This window comes from Aptenodytes patagonicus, chromosome 4, assembly GCF_965638725.1.
Source record: "Aptenodytes patagonicus chromosome 4, bAptPat1.pri.cur, whole genome shotgun sequence".
In the NCBI taxonomy this organism is placed as follows: Eukaryota; Metazoa; Chordata; class Aves; order Sphenisciformes; family Spheniscidae; genus Aptenodytes; species Aptenodytes patagonicus.
The window spans coordinates 58,525,400-58,546,877 of NC_134952.1; the positions used below are offsets into that span (position 1 = coordinate 58,525,400).

At 42.6% G+C, this 21,478-nt stretch overlaps 1 protein-coding gene across 2 annotated transcripts in view; it reads left to right on the forward strand.

Moving 5' to 3' along the window:
* The window catches only part of TET2 (tet methylcytosine dioxygenase 2), a 77,946-nt gene that overhangs the window by 30,186 nt on the left and 26,282 nt on the right, over positions 1 to 21,478 (forward strand). The gene's annotated exons all lie outside the window — the stretch shown is intronic.

Sequence of the window (21,478 nt, forward strand, 5' to 3'; positions counted from 1 at the left end):
TTAAGCATATTTCGTCCTTTTTCACTATAATTAAAAGTTGCCTGGAACGACCCACCTTTCCCCATACAACCCCTCTTGCAAGACTTCCTCCTGGTTTGTACCTTCCCAGCAATGCAGGCAGCCATCAGGGCGTGGGGGAAGAAAGGGACAACCACCCTTGGTATTTTCTTCAGACAAAACTGTTCCTGAAGTGCTCTTTCCTTAGCGTGTTCGTTATTGTTGTCCATAAAATAATGAAAGGAAAAACGTGCCTATGTTAACTGGTCGAGGGAAGGAAGCAGGGCAAGAGGCTTGTTTTTAATTAGTCATTTTGTGAACATTTGTGCAAGGACAGAGTCTGCTGCCAAACAGCGTCTCAATTAGTATGTCCCTGTGGGCAGACCTTGCTTGGGCTGATCTGTGGCTTACAAAGGTGGCAGAGGGAGAAGATGCAGAAATGCTTTGTTTGCTTTTTTTATCCCCCCCCCCCTACTTTTTGTGTTGCTAGGAGAGGAGACTGGTACAGTGGGTGGTGTCTGACTGGGACCAGTGACCCAGTTCAATAAACCCGGCTTGGCTTCTGTGGGATTGAAGTGGGGCGGTGCAAAAGAGCAGGCTGCGACCCCACCAGGCACGGAGCAAGAAGCTGTTTCTAGTGCTTTTTTAGGGAAGAGAGGTGAAACATGAAGCAGTCAGACAATGACAGGGAAGGATCTGAGGAAGTACAAGGACACGGAGCAAAGACATGCAAACCCAGCCAGCAGTTTTTGTCACTGACCAGTATTTCTTTGCAAAGACCACTGTATTTATCAAGTTCTCCAAACTTGGAGGGTATATTGGGGAGTGGGGTGGCAGGGAGAAGAATTGAAGGAAAGGAATATCTTTTGCTTCAGAAAAAGTTCACAAAGAATAATTTTTCCTGGCAAAAACAAGGTGTGCATCCAGGCTTCAGAAAACACAGGATATTTTACCACACAGGATGTTTTAAAGGTTTTGGCGTTTTTGTCACACAGCAAAACAGTGTTTTGCATCGCTGAAACTCCCTGAGGAGTGCAGTAGCATTTCTCAGCATGTTAATTGTCAGATAATGCAGCCGGTAGCTTCTGCTCAGGAGAGGGGGGTGGCAGTGAAGAGATTAAAATGACGATTCAATCAGGAGACTCTCAGAAATCTGCCTAGTGACAACTTTCTTTTTTTTTTAAAGACTCGGGCTCTGTGGCATAGTTACAAAGGAGGAGTCTTAATTAAAATTAGCAGGCAGATGAAGCGTTTGAATGGGCATCTTTCAATTCTTTTCCCTTTCAGCTCACAGTAAACCCTCTTCTCCTTTTCTGTCTTTTCTCACTACAGCTTACGTTTGCTTCAACAGTTTCGCTTGTCCATTTTCTTTCCATCACAAAAAAATTTCCCTTAAATTATACTCTCTCTAGAATGTGATGCAAATAACTTGCATTTCTATGATTCCTTTCAGCCAGGAGCAATTTAAGAGGCAGTTCTGCTGCTTATCAGCCTGCGAGTTAGTCTGTATATCACTCACTATCCCCCATCACAGCTTGTGAAACAGGCACAGAAATTAACTTAGGGTCTGCATCACGATTAGCTTTTGCTGGGCATCCATAACAGAAGTTACATGTGGTTTATTTGCAAGTTTATCAGATCAGAACAGAAATGTTGTTCAGCTCTGGCTCCAGCTGCTTCTGTTTCTGACACCTGTTGACAGTTAGGGATAAAATTTCCTGCACTAGGAAAGGCAAGCAAAAACTCAAACTGTGCAGATCACAAAGCTAAAATAAGCCCTTGAGCATTCATATATATATATATATATATATATATAAAAATAAATATGCAAGATTCTACTGTTAGTGGCAAAAATCATGTCATACTACATGAATTCAGATATAGGTGTTATAAATGAGGGTAATCAACAATTTGATTTGCACCCTGTTTCACTACCCATTAATCATGCAGGAGAGCAGGCAAAGCTCCATTGCCTGCTTTCACCAGAGAAATGAAATGCGTTTGGGTTTTCTTATTTACGGTGTCACTTCCTTAAACCAAATTGTCCTGACAGAGCAGATAGCAAAGAAAGCACATACTCTTGAGTAGAGTAAGTGCATTTAATGGACAGACTGATGAAATTCATTTTCTGTTTATCATCATCGTACAGTTAAACAGAGCGCAAACAAAGCCAGGTAACTTGGCTTTTAAGTTTGTTACATTCCTGGATTTTGGATCAGCTTTCAGCTCTGCAACTTGCTATGTGTGTACTTTGCCAGGCAGAGGAAGCCAGCTTGCTTCATTTCTTGCTAGGGTTTGGAATTAAAATGTAGATTCAAAGCAGATGGGGATGTTTCTGCAGCAGCTGAATAGAAATACACAAAAATTGAGAAAACTCCCTCTCCCCCCCCCCCCCCAAAGTCAGCTATCATCTCATTCTGACAAAGGCCTATTCTTCTGCGGACCACATAAAATTATCTGTCTGGTGAAGATCTGAATTTATGTACTATCAGGGCTTTTTGTGAAGTGCTGGCGAGCCCTTCGGCCAGCAGCAGCCACATTGCTCACAATGCTGCTATTACAGAGGAGCAGGGCAACCTCTGTTCAGGAACTCCGTGAACGCATGTTTTACGTACAAAGAGAGGGGAAAACAAAACAACAAGAACCAAAATCAGTGAAACAGAAAATGACTTCCTAGCTGGCCGGTACCTCATCGGCATTCAATCTAACCTGTTCTGTATTGGAGCAGCACAACAAAGCCGTCCTCCTGGATTAGAGGTTAGAAAGTACAGACAGCTGGTCTCCCCCGGGGATCTCTCCCCCACACTGACCTTGCACAGGGAATCCCTCCCTCCTTTATCCTTAGATAAACTCCCATCGTCCCTGAAACTGGAATAACTGTGCCATCTCACAGTCACGTTGCTTCTGCATCTGTCACGCATCATTGTGAACCACCTTTGTTTTCAGCAGGGAGTTTCAAGTCATTACCTGCTTAAAACAGGATTTATTCAATGCGTTAGTGACTCTGAGGGTTTTCTTAACCCCGGCACAGGAAGATTTCCTGTATTTGCATTTTTCTTTTCTTCTCTATTAAATAAACATTTCATCAGATGACGATAAAAAAAACCACCTCATCCCATCCTTTCTTTCTCTAAAAAAACAGGACTTTCAAATCTGAATGCCAATCTCTGCCATTCCACCCGTGGTGGGTGCATTTTCCTTCTACAAACTTTGGATCCTCCCCACACTCTCTCCATCTCTTTCTCTTACAGTCTTTTCAGTGTAATTGATAGCTGTGATACTATTTATTTTCTCCTTCCCCTGGGCAAAACATCCCCCCCAAGAAGTTTCTGTCTGTTCTTTCCCTCCCTCCTTAAATAGTAACTTACCTTTTAGGAAAACACAATTGCCTCCCCCTGTGATACTATCCTTATCTCCTCCATGCACAGCAAGAACAAGAATTTCTGCTTCTTGAGAAAACACCCATAAGCTCAAGGAGAGAAAAGGTCAACTGTGACAAGGATTATGCATTTCTGTAACTCCTTTTTCTCCTAATCTAGAAAGATTCCTATTTTATGTCTGAACTACAGAACTAGAGTTTACCCTTGCAAAAACAATAATCTTGCTACAGCACTTGTATCGCCTACTACAAGGTGAAGATACTGCTCTTCATTATGACAGAGGTTTGTTTTTCTGGATTGCTAAAATGCCATTTAAAGCTAAGAAGTAATCCCTTTCCCTCACCCCTGAAGGTAGCCAAGAAAAATCTCAGCTCTGTTTTAAAACTGGGAAGAATAAAAGAAAAAGGAATATAGAACTTTTTCTGTAGGACAAAAAGTATAAGCATGAGATTTGCCTAGATTTTCTTCCTTCCTCAGCAGCTCTCAAATACAACTAATGTTGAAATGAAAACAATAAAAACAACCAACTGTGAGGACTGTGGAACTGAGGAGAGAAAGAGATTTCTGCCCATCCATTACAGATTCAGTTTTCCTCTATAAAGCATTTTGCAGTTCTGCTTATAGGACAGACACTGACCATGGACCAAAGTCATATGGGATATGAAAATACATACCTTTGTGGTTGTGGGGTGTCTTTTAGGAATATCCCTCTTATCTAAGACTTTGCGGTGGCATTGTGACTTCCCTGGGCTTTGACTCAAATGCTCAGATGCTAAATTGTCATGAGCAGAAATGCAGCAACACAGATGAGGGGGATTTTGGAATACACATTCAGGAGCAACATCGTACAGGGCAGGAAACTCTAATGCAACTACTTTGTGCATTTTAAAATCACCAAAGATTTTAAGTGAAGAAACACAGTTTCTCATTTGTCATCTGTGGTGACTTGACTTTAACTAAGCTTTGTGTCATGACTAAAAGATAACAAGTGAGAGAACTGTGTAAATCTTCCCAGCAGATGATCTATTTGACAGCATAACTTTGTCAAATGCACTTTCTAACTATAACACTGAAAGAGAAAGCTGATGATCTTTGCTCTTTGGAGGTGTCAGGTACTTAATATTATCCGTCTTCTTCATTCAGATATTACAAATCTATTTTTTTCCCTTTGAGAAGATGAGAAATACAGAAACTAGACTTCAAAATTAAAGTGTTGTGTTTTTTTTAAAGGCTCACAGAAGCGTTTCCCTTCGAGCAAAAAATACAAAGAACGCAAATAAACATTGTCAAGCAATGAAAGACTCAGTATTACAAAAGAAGAGCACAGTGGGAGTTACTGGGGCATGACCAATATAAGAAATACCACCACTGACTACTTTTCCTATTATTGAAAGTAGCACCTCTTAAGTTACTAGAGTCTCTAATGTTTCTGTGTAAAATCTGGTCTCTGGTCTAGTCAATGCCAGTTTTCCTGTCCATTGCAATGGATGCAAAAGTGTATGATCCTCTTTTCCATGTATAGTACATGTAAATGAAAGTGTAAATAAAGTAACAAATCACTTCGCACTTATTTAAGTAGTTGTAGCTAAAACTAAATCTAAATGATAAGGCCACAAATGAATACGACAGTTAACAACAGATGTTGCAGCTGCTCCTCTTTTCAGTCTGCCTATTGAAAACCCACTAAATCTCAAGTCAACAAAGTTCATTTAAAACTTAAAAGTATAGCTATTTCTTTTACAATGTCTATGAAGAGTTCATCCCTGAACTTCTGGTCACAGAAAAACACCCTATATCCTGTACTATGTGCTCTACACTTTGCCATGCCAAGCTGGCCACTGTTTTACAGATACGCGAGCTGTGATTTGAACAGGCAGATGCATAGCCTCCCACTTCTCATGTTAGGTCCTAAGTCTCCTAAGTATTCAAACGAAGAACCGTGTATAGATACAGACACAGTGCCTACCAGGTGCCCAAAGGGGAGCCAAAGGTGGGAACAGCATTTTGCAAGCTGCATTCCCCAGGGATAGAAAAGGTGCTGGGGTTTCCCAGCCATGTAGGTCTGGGATGCGGTGGCAGTCTGGCCACTCTGAATCTTTCAAGGAGAGTTACTGTTCAGCGTAACATGTGCACTAGTTACCATCTTCATGTCTTTGTGTGTGAAATGCAAATCTGCTCTTAAAAGATAACGTTGGCAGTACTTGCCTTAATTAATCTGGTTCTATATATTATAAATATGTGTCAGTACCTTTAACAGAAAGAGGTAACAGCGAGTAATTGAAGTGCTTACAAAATGTGTTTCCTAAATTTTGCACATTGTTATGTATTGGTTACTGTAATTCCCTGTGAATCTGTATCTATCTGCAGTGGTGACCTGTATGAGCAAAATAGCTGGTGAAGGCTGATGCCCTGTTTCAGCTGGAACATAAAATGAAGGCTAAGTGGTGTCACGTGCAAGCCCCGCTATCATTCAGTAACCCGCTGCTCACTGCAGGGAGTAGGAGGGCTCTCCAGAGACTGTTAGCCTCAAAGAAGTGGCTTCATAAATCCCACAGTTGGTATCTCAGGTCAAATGAGCGTGTCTCCTGGTACCAGGCTAGATCAGAGGAGAGGATTTCAGTGCAAGTCAGCAGGATCAGGGAAACGTACAGAGTTGCTCTGCACTGGGAGATACAGAGGGTCATGTGGGTGAGACTGATTTGAATCAAAGTTTTTTCAGTTACTTGGAAACGCGTGCCATAGTTGCAAAGCAAGAGCTTAAACTTTCAATTAAGAAGGAAGGCTTTTCTCATCAGCCTTATCTGGAGGAACTAGCTTGATTCTCCTGCCTTTTTGGGCCCTTGAATCACTATTATAGTTCTAAGCAACAGACAAACAGACCACAAATGCTCTATGTGCAGCAAAAATGCTGCAGTCATTTCAGCCAGAATTTCATTAGTCCTCTTCTGACTCCTTTGCACACACAGGTATTTTGTATGTATCCTTTTGCTGTTTTTTAAACAAAAACTTTTTATAACCAATAAAAACAGTGATAACTTTTAGTTCCACGGTCAGCACAAACTATGCAGTAAGTTCCTAGCTGACCTGAGCAAGGGGGAAGCCTTCCGTAATAAACACACTATGAAGGTCACTGCCTGCCAATCCCTGGGGACAGGCTAACCCCGGCGGGTGCCGCAGGAGCATCCCAACAAGGGGAGACTTGAAGACCGGCTCAGTTGGCAGTCCTCGGTAATTTCATGTCCAAAAACTACTGTCAGTGTTTGTACTCATCTTATCAAAGTCTTTAGCTCTAGTCTCTAGTTGCTGCACTGCCTTCCTCCAACTTCAACCTCCTGCAGCTCTGTGGAGCACGTTCCCCCATCCCCATCCACTTCCTCTTGTTAACCTTGTCATGGAAAGTCTCTCTCGAAACCTCTCTCTCTCTTCCTTGCTGCTATCTGAAGTACACCAATCTTTCCTCCAACACAAATACAATCTGAGACAACAGAGGGAGAGTTATTACTGCTGACAGCGTATTTTAATCTTTTGTAGCAATTTCCTTTGTAATCCTGATCGAGCTTTTCAGTATTTGGTAGATGCAGGCTCTCCCCAACAGGTCTCTTCTTGTAAAAGGGACTGCAAATCCTTGAGCTTTGTATTTCCCTCCTCACAATCTAAAGCAATAGCAATGCTTAGTAGCGTCTAGTTATTTGCATGATAGCCTGTTTGATCAAGTCAGGATTTAAAACCTAGCATCAAAGAAGTGTCTCTCATATCACGGAAGTTTTATTCTTTTGCAAGGCTGTGTACATTGTTAGAAAGCAGTTCCTCAGCCATCAGCTGACAATACCAGACTGGTTTTAGCGTAATCTCAGGATCTTTTCTCAAACTGATTGGCAGCAGCACCGCTAGAGTTAAAGTGTTTTGGTTTTCTGTTTTAGCTTTAATATCTTTTTGCAGATTTCTGAGTATCTTGTTTTACAATAGCCTCCTTCAGGCAATAGAGTCCAGAGCAAAATTTAATCTTCAGAGAGCATAACAAAAGAAATCAGCCTTAGTTACCAAAAGATCATTAAGTAGTAGCAGCTGTTTTTAAGACATTGAATTTTTTCAATGAAGCCAGAAAAACTAAAGCATAAACTAAGACACTGTGCTGCCTGATTATATTGCGGTGTATGAGGAAGTGGGACAGGAGGAAAAAGAGCAAACAAATATTTAACATCAGAGTAGCCAGCGTCCTGATCGTACAAGTCATCTGTCATAAGCGTCTGACAGCTCTGAAGACATCCCTGCCTCCACACCTCTGGGAACAAGGCCTGGGGCAGGGAGCTCAGGCGGGGGAGGTCGGGAGCTGCTGGGATCCCCATCGGTTTCCAGGACGGGACTGGGGCCTTGTGGGGTGGTGCTGACACACACCCTGTATTGCTTGCATGCCCTGGGCCCGCGTGCCAGCCGTGAAGAGAGGAGCATGGTTTTGTTGAGACCAGCCAGTGAAAGGACCTTAACGGTGCCAAAGGGAGAAGGTAGGAAACAGGATGGGCTGGGAGGCATAGCCCTGAACATAGGCTCTAAACAGCTTAATGCCATAATTTCTCTGAAGGACGTGGCATGCTGCAGGGTTGATGCACAGCAGTATGGGAGCACATATCCAGTCTCTAGCGCTCACCTGATTGCTTTAGTCCTCCACATGCTTTTTTAAAGGTTAACTGCAGGTACTCCAGAATATTTTTTTCTGCCCATCTCATTTTTAGTTCTAATTTTAGGTGCAACTAAGTTTTCAGAACATTTGCTTAATCATCAATACCTATCATAAACTTTTAAGATCATTTTGGTTTGGGGAGCTGAGGCATGCTTCTGATTTATTACACATCAATTACACGCAAGCTTTTGTGAGCTAGATGAGGCTGTTAGGAAGAGTTGTTTGCTGGGGAGTGTAATGAGCAGATCAACTTTGCCATTCATCATTGTCCCCCACCTTTCCCACAGTAAAATTATTAGTTCATTTTCTCATAATCAACCTGGCTGACCCTCAAATTGTTAACAAATCAAAAATAAAGCGTCCTTATATTCATTTGACAGTGTTAGCTTAAATGACTGCATTAGACATTTAGTATCCTGATAGCTGTCTCCTCTCTTCTCCCAACCCCCCTTTTTTCTTTCTTGAAGGAAAAGCAGCTGTTCATTGCCCCCAAAGACTGTATAGAAGTAATACTGCCAAGCGCAGACTGCGTTGCATTTTCTTCTGAGCAAAACTGGTTGCATATGTTAGAGCTTAATGCCTGTCATCCTTGCTTTGCCCCCAACCCTGTTCTCTCCCTGATGTGTTTTGGGGGAGGGGGGGCAGAAGAGGGAGCAAAGGTTTGTGTTGGCAAGAAAAGCAGCGACTGTGCTACGCAATCACACTTCATGTACAAGGACACACATAAGCTTACGGGAACTCGACCAGCACAATGCAAGGTGTTCATCCCTTCCCCTGCATTCCTGAGCTCAAGACCACCACAGCTATTAGACTTCTGGCTGAAGGACTAGCCTGGCAAACACTTTGCATAACCTTGCCAGCTAGGAGCAGTTCTGCAGGACTTGCAGGATCAGGTCCTTGTTGCTGGAGGTGTGGATTTAAATAACAGAAAGTCACCTGATCCTTTCGAGGAGAGCTCACCTGCCACCCTTCCAAGGAAGAGTGAAGAGAGGCATTTAAAATGCTTCCATTAATTTTCACCGTCTGTGGTAAAGATGTTTACTTAAGCTGAAAAAATTCTCAACTATGATTTATGAGTTTCATTCAAAGTAGTCCCGTATCTTACGTTTGTCTATAGTTCCCAGCTTTCTAAATCCAGTTGAGTGTGTACTTTACAATGGTGAGCTTTTCATCCACACTGCTTCTTTGTGCAATAAGAGCGTGACTGTGTTATGGACAGACAATAATCAATTAGTGAAACGGTATCTCGTGACTGAGAATATGAAGCGGGCTTTGCAGGAACTGACAACAGCTCTTTTAACTCACCCGTTTCTGTATGTCTCTTAAATATCCCAAAATATCAAAGGTCTTTCATTAGAGCTTCAAACTCTCTCAAATCCATGCGGGCCACTGGATACCTCGGAAGACTATGAACTGATGTGAGCCGGCAGCAAATGGCAAGTTGCCAGAACGAAGAACAAACGACTGTTTTCAAAGCTTTGAAAATATTTGAAAAGGAAGGACAGAGAGAGGAGTGTTGCAGTTCCCTTCAGGACTGCTCAAATACTGCTCTTCCAAGTGTCAGCTGCAGGAGTCTGAAAGTCTTAGCGAGAGTTAAAACACAATCTGACAGTTTTTCCCCCCCTCTTCTAGCTTGGCAGCAGCGAATTTTCTGTCTCTTCATGTTGCGTCTTGCCATAAAGAGGAAAATTTAAACAGGAGAAAGAACATGCTTTGAATTATTGGAAATTAAAGGAAAGCAGGAATTTCTGGGATTGCTTGTTCTGGGATCCCAACCCTTTCTCGGCACAGCAATCCCAAGTTTTTATCCAGTCTTGTAATTTGGTTAAAGGGAGAAACTTTCATGTGAGAGCTGTGTTTTTAAACAAACATCCCATTCACAAAATCTAGACTTTTTACTGGTTTCCAGTTTCCCTGAAACACCGAAAGGAGATTCCACAGAAAGGCAAACGCCTGTCTCCTTGTAATAAACTTTTTTCTCTAGTAACTTTCTAACTAAATGTTTCTGGCCACAAAATACATAAAATTCCCCATATACTGCCCATTTATGCTTAAATGTTAAGAAGTTTTAAATGGCTATAGATAAAAACTGCGTTCTATGTAAGCGAGGATGTAACAAGATAAGAAGGAACTCGGAAATGGCCTCGGTTGTGTGGAAGCACGAACTGGAGCCCGTCGCTTGATCCTCAGAAGAGGATTAATAGTGGCCTTCTAAAGAAAAAGCTAAAAATTCTCTTGCCAAGTAATAAAAAGCTAAAATTAGAAAGGGGGGGAAAATTACTGTAGCCAAGATGGTAACTACAGAAAATCTGTTTTTCAAGCCAACCCTAAGAAGCTAGGCTGTAACTCCTTGATAAATGCTGGCATGATGTGAAGTGGGCGTCTCTTGACTTACAATTTGTTTGGGCCATTTTATCTAAGATTAGTCAATGACCAAGTTCTTTTCAAGCTCGTATGTTGAGTATTCAAAATGAAAATGTACTCCCACATCTTCATCTCCAACCTAAAACTGAAGGGTATAGCAACAGTACCCATGCCAAGCGCTCTTGTGTGCTCAGAACTGTGGCAAGGCAGCACCGGCTCCCATGTTTCGTTTCTCTCCCAGAGTTGTGCTTTTATCAAGGTTAGATCTCGACTGCTCTTAGGTCGTCGGCTGGCTCTGGTCATCAAAAACACCTTGTCTTTCATCTCTTGTACATCTGGAGAGGCAATTGTAACTATTTTCTCAGATGTAGATTCCAGCACGATAATCCATGCCATTGTTGCATGTAGATTGCAATAACCCACATGAAAACTGCTCTTGAAGACCACACACGAATGCAGAACGAAGCTGAATGGCAACTGTGGCTCCAGGGAGCATCTTCTAATAGACCTCTAAAAATGCATTAGATTCTTATCTTCTGTGGTGCCTCAGCAACAGTGGAAGTCAGAAGAGATGTTTGTGCCAGTAGCTCACAGACTTAAACATACTGAAGTCAGAGGTTTTAAGGAAACAACCTCCTCTATAAAGCTCTGCTAGAAGTAACAAGCCTGTTCTGTTGATTTCAATATGATTTATACAGTCCCTCTCAAGCTGAGGGAATACAACTGATTTTAGTTTGATTTGCCTCAGTCTTCACCAGCAAGTGCTCAAGCCACTCTGCCCGAGTTGCAGAAGGCAAAGGCAGGGACTGGGAGAATGAAGAACCACCCACTATAGGAGATCAGGTTCGAGACCGTTCTAAGGAACCTGAAGGCGCACAAGTCCATGGGACCTGATGAGATGCATCCGTGGGTCCTGAGGGAACTGGCGGATGAAGTTGCTAAGCCACTATCCATCATATTTGAGAAGTCGTGGCAGTCCAGTGAAGTTCCCACTGACTGGAAAAGGGGAAACATAACCCCCATTTCTAAAAAGGGAAAAAAAGGAAGACCCGGGGAACTGCAGGCCAGTCAGTCTCACCTCTGTGCCTGGCAAGATCATGGAGCAGATCTTCCTGGAAACTATGCTAAGGCACATGGAAAATAAGGTGATTGGTGACAGCCAACATGGCTTCACTAAGGGCAAATCGTGCCTGACAAATCTGGTGGCCTTCTACAACGGGGTTACAGCATTGGTGGAAAAGGGAAGAGCAACTGACGTCATCAACCTGGACTTGTGCAAAGCATTTGACACTGTCCCGCACGACATCCTTGTCTCTAAAATGGAGAGACATGGATTTGACAGATGGACCACTCAGTGGATAAGGAATTGGCTGGCTGGCCACACTCAAAGAGTTGTGGTCAACGGCTTGATGTCCAAGTGGAGACCAGTGACAAGTGGTGTTCCTCAGGAGTTGGTATTGGGTGCGGCGCTGTTTAACATCTTTGTCAGCGACATGGACAGTGGGATTGAGTGCACACTCAGCAGGTTTGCCGACAACACCAAGCTGTGTGGTGCAGTTGACAAGCTGGAGGGAAGGGATGCCATCCCGAGGGACCTTGACAGGCTTGAGAGGTGGGCCCATGCAAACCTCATGAGGTTCAACAAGGCCAAGTGCAAAGTCCTGCACGTGGGTCGGGGCAATCCCAAGCACAAATACAGGTTGGGCGGAGAATGGATTGAGAGCAGTCCTGAGGAGAAGGACTTGGGGGTGTTGGTTGATGAGAAGCTCAACATGATCCGGCAATGTGTGCTTGCAGCCCAGAAAGCCAACCATATGCTGGGCTGCATCAAAAGAAGTGTGACCGTTAGGTCAAGGGAGGCAATTCTCCCCTTCTACTTGGCTCTTGTGAGACCCCACCTGGAGTACTGTGTTCAGCTCTGGGGCCCCCAACATAAGAAGGACGTGGAGTTGGAGCGGGTCCAGAGGGCCACAAAGATGATCAGAGCGCTGGAGCACCTCTCCTATGAAGACAGGCTGAGAGAGTTGGGGTTGTTCAGCCTGGAGAAGAGAAGGCTCTGGGGACATCTTATTGAAGCCTTCCAGTACCTGAAGGAGGCCTGCAGGAAAGCTGGAGAGGGACTTGTTACAAGGGCACGTAGTGATAGGACAAGGGGTAATGGCTTTAAACTGAAAGAGGGTAGATTTAGATTAGATGTAAGGAAGAAATTCTTCACTATGAGTGTGGTGAGACACTGGAACAGGTTGCCCCAGATAAGTTGTGGATGCCCCATCCCTGGAAGCATTCAAGGCCAGGTTGGATGGGGCTTTGAGCAACCTGGTCTCGTGGAAGGTGTCCCTGCCAGTGGCAGGGGGGTTGGAACTAAATGATCTTTAAGGTTCCTTCCAACCCAAACCATTCTATGATTAGTTACTGGGGGGAAAGCCAAGTTAATTCATACAGGTATTTGAAATATTATATAGGCACATATTATGGCTGCTTCTATATCAAACATCTGCACTCAGGGAAAATCTAGCAGAATGTGGCATGTGCGTAAGGTCTCCGAAGAACAGACTGTTGCATTTGCTTTGTGACCTCTGTGCATCTGGTCAGAGAACAAATGGTATGGATATAGATCCACCCGGAGAGGAGATCAGATGTCACGAACCGGGCTGTTTATTCTGTCTAAGAGGGGACCATTAGTAACAGTCTTCAGTTACACGAGGAGAAAGAAGCCACAGCACAGAAGAAAAAAAACTGCTCTGTGAGTCTGTAGTAGATGGGCAGAGATGATCTAGGGTTATGTTTTAAATGGTAGAAGCTTTCTAATAGGTAAGGTTAATGAAGCACTGCATGTAACTGTGGGTTATTATGCAACCCTCATCATCAGAGACCTTTGAAAACAGGTTGGTGTGGACTGGTACAGGTCTGGCTGGTGCTGCCCTGGAGCCAAGGAACAGGGCACTCATCTCCTCAGGCCCCTGACAAACCTATTTCTCTCATGTGTTTATGAGTGATTGGTTTGGTTTGGTTTGTAAGTCGTGCAAGGCACAAATTGGAAGGAAAAAAAAAAAAAAGAAAAATCACAAGTGGGCATGAAAACACATTTTTAAATCAAATCACGCAACAATTAAAACAGCACAAGATCTTTCCAAAGCAAGTACCCTTGTTTTGGCTCAACTCCTCCAACTTCACCATCTGGAAGTAAATCCCCAGAAGGATGTAGGAAACCACGCAGAAGCTGCAGTGGCATGCAGCATCTCGCATATAGACACATGGGTATCTCATGGCTCGCCGCCCCCGGCAGGGATCCCCAGCACCTGCCCCTTGGGTACGCTGGCGCACACAGTGCACACTGTGTAGCGTGGGAGCTGTCTCTCTGTGCTGCCTCTCATTTCTCAATGGCCAAGAATAGTAGCTGAAAATTGAGTTCACTACAGCATCCCAGCCTAGGTGTGGCGGAGGCATGAGAAAAACAGAGGAGGAATGTGTATAGGGGTGTAAAGGCTACCATAGTGAGGCCAGTGAAGGGGCTGAAAGCTATGCTTTATCATCTGGACATGTGGGAGAAACAGTCAGAGTAATCCTTGGAGTCATCAACCTTTGTCTCTGCATTCTCCCCACTCTCCTCTCGGTATGACCTTCACCTTCAACTTTTTGAGAAGAAATTTAAGAAAACTGCATTTCATCCACAATTATGTTTTCATCAGAACTGGGAGACCAACAGGATTTCCTATCTGAAGTTCAAAGGATAATGGGAAACAGAGCTGTGTAAATAGGCTTTCTGAGGATGCTGCAGCCCACAACATTTTACTCTTTTCTATCAGTTCTTCCACCCACATGCCAAACAGGACCATTTTTATTCCTATTTTCTAATGTTACTGTCCCAACATGATGAAACCCTGAAATCTTTAGCTTGCCAGTGGTTTTTCCTTTGGGTCCTCCCTTTGTTCTTTATAGTATGGGTGAAGAGAGCCAAGAGAATCTCCTCCACTGCTTCTAGTTCTCAAGGAGGATGTACTACTTAATAGCAAATTACTAACTCTGCCAACAGCTGTGATGAAATCATCACGGATAACCGACCTTCGACTGGTGTCAGGAAGTCATCAACCCAAGAAATCCGTGTTATATCCAGGTCTGAAGCCAGATGGACAAAGATCACAGAAACTGGAAGATAATGATGACACTGACCTCTTGGTAACCTTCCCTAAATGGCAGGTTGATAACATCAAGCGTGTCTTGAAGAACGGTTCAGCCACCAACGCTTGCTCATTCTGGCGTGCTCATGCAGAGGCACACTGCACTACAGAGCTCGGTCAGAATAGCATGAGCAGTCAGCTATTGCTCTCAGATAGCTGATTTGAATCAGCGGCCACTATCATCATTACCATTTGACACATGGGGTAGCTGAAGTACTGAGAGGAAGATCATGCCTCAAATTACACCATTTCTCCAGAAATCAAAAGCAGGTCTGAGCACCACTTGTGCACCTGATAACACCGCCCACCCTACCTTGCTAGCCTTTGCTCAACACACCTAACCTAGCACGATAACTGGCTGAGATGAAGAAAAGAAGAGACTTGGTTCTGTTTTCCTACCCCAACATGTTTCCTGATGTTGAATCCACAGGCACTGGTGAATTACCCAATTGATGCCCTGTGTGGGTCACAATTTGAAACAATTTTGCTGGTCCAAACTTCACAGGCACACAAGAGAAGTTTCTCATTATACCCAGGCATAGAAGCATCTCACTCAGCACACACTTATTTGAGCATCCCCAGCATTTAAGACTGTAACTCCCATCCCCGCAGCCTTCCTATTACAATTCTCAACTGCAATGACTCTCAAAAACAGCAAAGGCAAAAGGGTGTTTTAGTTCAGCTTCCCTGTATTTGTGAAAGATGTATAATAGTCAAGGTGGTGCTCAAGAAATTGAGCAATACCAGTCTTAGAGTATGTCGGCATACCAACACACAAGGTAATGTCAAACAGGCTGACTTGGGAAGTAATACAGCTCTGTGCGACGGCCTGTCAGTATAAACCACCTGGATCCACCATACTCCAAATCTAAACCACAGAAACGAGCTTACAACCGGCAAGAACAAGCGTAGGTGCCAACCTCATCTTGAATGTTCTGGTTATTACAGCGGGAAGGTCCTTTTGTCTCTTAAATCCAACCTGGTTCTAAAGTTCGACCTTTCGGGAAACATTTCTAATCTAGTCATACTATGGTGGCATTACAAGCGACTTGAAGAGTTGTGGTCTTCTGTTAAAAGTGCTACATGGTACAAAGGTGCAAAGTTTGTATAGGACATAAATCACAAAAAATAGGAACTGGAGAGCTGTGTGATGCGACACTGTAATTCCTATTTACTCGCATTTTATATTCCTGAATTCATTTCCTTCACATAATTGGTTTTTTCCACCTATATTATAGAGGCATTTAATTTTCGCTCCCCTTGATTTTATGCAATTGTTAAAATAGTGCAATTTTTCATGTCTGGGTAGATATTATGCAGTATCCAGTCTTGTTGATGGTTATATAATGTAGCAAGGGGAAATCACTGTGCAGACCAGTTTAGTTTTACTCTCTTGCCCTCTGTATTAAGGTCAAAAATCAAACTGATTCAAGTGGTTTTGCAATTAGATCATTGCATCACTGAAATGCAAGAACTGGTGTCAATAAATTGAGGGGGGGTTTAGCACTAGTTGATTTAAAAAGCATGAATTATGAGGCTTCTGGCTTGGATAAGATTTAATGAATTATTAATCCTCATATTTCAAAAATCCCATGCTCTTCATTCCCTTATGTCTGCTTATATCTATATTCGCTAGTCACCATTTTCCCTGTAAATTAAGGATAAATTAGCTATAAATTAGGTAACAAATTTTAGCCATCCCACTTTTTTTTTTCTGTTTGACACAGATTATTCGTAGATCTAAATGCCAGAGAAGACAATTATATTCATGTAATATGACCTCCTGCAGAATACAGTCACAGACTCTCATCCAGTAGCTTCTAGATTAACCCCTTAACTGCTATTTAAAGCTACAATGAGAAAGCAATACGTATATTTTAGAAAGAAATATAGCCTTAACTTAAAAACTTCAAGGGACAGAGAAGGCATGGCATCCTTACGCGAGTTTTTTCCAAAGCATTGCTAATGCACTGAATAAATATACTATCCAAATGAAGAGACAGCTGAATGCAGTGCAAAAGGACCCCATTGTAAGCCATAGAGCACAGCTAACAACAGAGTGTCCTTGTCCTTCTGGGGCCTCCTTTACATCTGCCTTGAAGTTTCACTCTTTTTTCCTCAGCCACCACACTTGCAACGGGGCAGCAGTGATGCTGGCAGGGAGCAGAGCAAATCCTTAGGGCGTGTTGTGGGGTTCAGAGCCTCAATTCACCTTGGGCATGAATGCAATCTCTCTTTCGCATCTGCTTTGGACAACAGGGTTAAAATTCTCTCTCGTGGGTGCCTTGGCTTCAGAAAAGCACGTTAAACCCATATTTAAACAACAGGCCCACATGGGGTTTGGTTTCTGATGGTATTGTGTTTATTACAAACTGCCAGCAACCCTGGCTTGGTAAGAAGCTGTTCTGTGAATGGCAAACCACCCAGAGTCTGGGCACGCGTCGTCCTGGTCTTGCCTCGCCCATTAGTTTCCACGTGGAAGCTTGCTTTGTTTCCCAGTGTATAAACACAGTGCACCTTAAGTGCAAAACATACAGGAAATCCTTAAACTATACCACAGTTTTCATGTGTGCAACATTTTATCCCAGCAATAATGGAAATGTCTCACTAGTAAGGAGCTGTGATGTGTTACATTGCCCATTAGCCATGTGAATTAACTGCACTTCTTTTCTCCTCTAGTGACGTTTGCAGCTTGCTTACAGGTGTTAACCCAAGGCACAGCTGAAGCAACTGCTACTTAGAGAAGCCAGAGAAAAATGACATCCCACGATAACCACACGGCTATAAATCATGGTGTTGAGCATCATTATAACTGCTTATACCTCTTGTTCCGAAGTTAAAAAAGAGAACACTTTGACACAGAGTTAATCAGAAACAATTTTGCATGTATGCAAGTCCAAAAGATTTAAGGTTTTAGTGCAGCAATTGAGCTTTCTGATAATGCCGTGTATGAGTGTCTTTACTTAGGAATAACTCTGCTCAGGCCTTTTCTCGAATTTTCATTCATTCTTGAAACAGGAAAAAAAAATCCCTTCACTTTAGGAGCTTTTTCACTTGCTGGAAGTTCAGGATTTAGACCTCTTTTTGCCAGCGGCATGAGCTTCAGAGGAGAGAAGCAACTGCACAACAGCACATAATAATACAGAGCAAATTAAGCCAGAAGTGAAGCCCACTACTGTACTCAGGCGATAGAAGCAGGAGAGTGTAAGCAGAAAGTACAACTTACCAAACTGGAGTTTGGCAAGGTAAATTCACGTCCTGTCTAGAAAGTGCTACAGGGGTTTCTTGTCTGGGAGCAATTTAGACCTCTGTGTCATCTGGTGGTGGCAGAAGGGTGCCAGTGGGATGGAGGCTGTGGCACCACTCCAGGAACAACCCAGCGAGCCATCGACAAGCTCCCGGGTATCCTGGGACTTCTGCTTTCTTGAGTCTCATCCTGATAATCACGCGAGCACAAGTCAGCTGAGGTCGTGATCTGAGGAGGTATATTTCTGCCAGGGAGAAAAACCTTTGAGGAGATATATTTCTGTCCCAGCTAACCCCAGAAGGGGAAACAACCCATCTGACATCCCACCTTTCGGTCCTTTTAGGGCCATGAGTACTCTAATACAGCATCCCCCCACCTACTTTTTCTACTGGGAATCTTGCCCAGCTTTGCAGAAGATTGTACTCCCCTGCAGTGGGTGTATTTGTCCATTCATTCATCTGAGCTGCTTTGCATTCACAAACTCCCCAGATACAGGTGCTATATAAAATAAGGTATGAACCTCTAGAACTGGCTAAGTAAAGTAAAGAAAGATTCTCCATGAGAGAAAAATGACATAACTAAGAGTACTTTCGTTGCTGCAGAAATGTTTGTCATGCTCATAACAACACCTTCCACAGTCTTTCGGTATTCCCATATTGGTAGAGGTGGCAGGAATATTCCAAATTTGCCCATAAAACAAACAAACAAATAAAATCTCAAACTCTCTTTCAGTAGCTGGTTTTCAATTTGTGCCCCATATGTGGCAAGAAATAAATGTACATACATTGCTTGCATCTGAAAAAGTCAAATGGTGGTGGACTGAATTATAACTTGAATGCATATTGGTAGGATGAGATGCTGATCCATTTGCACAGTAACGTGCTATATTTAAGTCACGCATCGTGGCATCTTCAAAGAGGCCAGTCATAATTATGATGGATTAGACTGCAGAGTCAGTCCTAGATGCAGTAATTGTTTCACAGATGCTGCTGATGTGACTTGAATTTCTAATGAATTATAGCTGAAGAAAAATATGTGGAGCTACTAAATGGTCTGGATAAAATACGGTTATGGGAAAGAGAAAAAAGGCTAACTGCTACGCTTAGGGAAAGGTAAATTTATTACTTTGCGAGGCAGACAGTTCACCCCACAACAATTATAACGAAGAGCACAGAGACTTTGTAAGGCACAACCAGGTCTGTTTAGTAGTAGCATCAAGAACATCTTCATGGTGTCCCAGTTAAAAACAGTAATAAAGGTATCATCACTGCATTGATCTTTTTCCAGTTTTAAATTACAAATAATTGCTGTGATTTGTAGCTGCTTGAGCAAGATTTGTACTCAGATGTGACTCGAGAATTGTGAATAACTGAGTGTAGACAGAGAGAGAAAGAAGTATAACGCAAAGTCACTGCAATCCTAGATGCATTTCAAAGAATGCAAATCTGGCAATTCTAATCGATGAATTAACTTTGTATTTTAAAGAACCAAATGATTTCCGTGTCCTTTGCAATGTCTAACACCAGTGCCTTTTACACTGGAAGTGATCAGAATTTGGGGGAACGGGTTGACTCATACCATGAGGTCTTTGAGAATACTGTGAATAATAATCCAAGTCACACAGTAAAGATAGCCTCGCGGTTTTTGAGGACAGCATGAACCTAAGACACTTTTCTGAAGCACAGATGTGCTTCTTCGAGGGGTTTACAACCTAAGTTTAGAGAAGTCAGGCAGCCCCCACTTCTAAACAAAAAGGTGTTTTTACCAATCAGTAAGGAGTTGAGAAGAAAGATTGTCTGGGAACTCTCGGAAGGAATTTAGTTGCAACCCCCATGGTACACCAGAACACAAGCAGCAAGGCAGACTTTGAGGGCCAGAGGAAGTTTCTCATGGCTCAATCACATAGACTCAAACTTTTTTTAAGGAAATAAATATTTTAGAAGCAGCTTGAGAGCACAGTATTAATTACTGTGGTGCCTTTTATTTCATTTCATACTTGTGAAATACAGCAGCCTACACGTTCATGTCTGAGTTGTGGTTCAGCTGCAATTTCTAGGTATGAAAGGTGTGAAGGCAAAGAATGGTTTCCAAATTAGGCTGACATTTTATTTTTGAGACACTCTGGGAGCATCATTCTGCCGCCCGGCCTAGAATGACACATCAGAGGAATCCTTTTCACGGTGCTTTCTGTTAAGCGTGGAATATCGTCTCCCTGGGAAAGCTGCAAAGGCTCGTGTCTTGTGGTACTTTAAAGCTAGGTTGGGAAATGTACTGAAATATATCTAGAAGGGAAGAAGCCTACCTTACCTTGTCAAGAAAATAGGTAAGATGGACAAACATTCTTTTCCATCTCCCTATTCTTAGCTTTCCCTTCAAAAACTCTTTTTTTAAGTACTGTTACCAGCAGAGAGAACTTCTCTACTTCTGTCATACAAAACATAAGTTGAGTACAGAAAGAATCTTTTCTTCAGGAGGTCAAAAGTAAACCTAAAACCAAGTTTGGGATAAGGAGGAAGTGGATACAAGTCATCATATAGGTGCTTGCCAGTCAAAATGTATGTTTGAATTGTCCTGATACTGAAATCAGAGCTGCAAGCAGAGGGGATTCTGCTGGATGTAATGAATCTCATGAATTAATATTACTTTTAAAAGCATTTTAGAATCATATTACTCAACTGAGTAAGGCAATACTGCACTGGAAACTGTATAAATTAGATGTTCCTTAGCATTTAAAAAAAAAAAAAAAGATTAGTGTAGGATAAATACATAAGCAGAGTAACCGTGATGGGAGAAATTTTTCAGTATAGTAGTTCTTCCTATGTAGTGGCAATATCAGCCACGTGTAGTGCTGCTCCTGACCTTGCAGTCCAACCGAGATGACCTGGTAATGGAGAATCCTTCAGATTCCCCTTTATGCAAACTGAAAACAAAAGCTTCAGGACAAAGACATGCATGAGTCCAAATTTTCTCTGTGCAATCTCACATCTGTAAGACCCTCTGTCAGTCTGTCTTCTGTCATTTGTGACTGGTTGAGAACCATAAAGCCGGCAAAGAATAAATTACAGGCAGAGTCAAACAAGGTCTTTATCTATGTTAACTGGGATTGTGAATCCTGGGAAGATCCATGTGAACAGGATTAGCTTGTCATTATATGGAATTTGTTCACTGCACATTGTCAGTACTTTTATCCAACGAAAAACTTCATTTTATAAATAAAATACAAAGAGTATGTGAGAAAATGGGATTTCCCATCCAAACAAAGAAGAAAATTCTAGCTCCCCAGCTGTGGGGCTCAGTTCAAAACCCAAATGCATAGCTTAAGCCACGCTTGATGTCTATATGTAAATTTGAAAGGATATTAATACCTGAAAAAATACCACTTCCATCAAACCTTTCAGGAATCTCTCGGTTTGTTTCTGTCAACATTACCAAGATGTTGACGAAGTGTAAGAGTTCCTATGGACAGCAATCAAGCATGGCTTTGTCTCACATGTGTGTCGTGCCACTTGCGTGGTCTTTAGGAATGCCAGTTTTAAAAGACCTTGTCACACAGCTGAAGACAGACAAAAGGAGGTTTGCCCCTCTAATTGGCAAGCTTGGTGGCAATAATCCTTCAAGTCACGCAAAAGAGGTT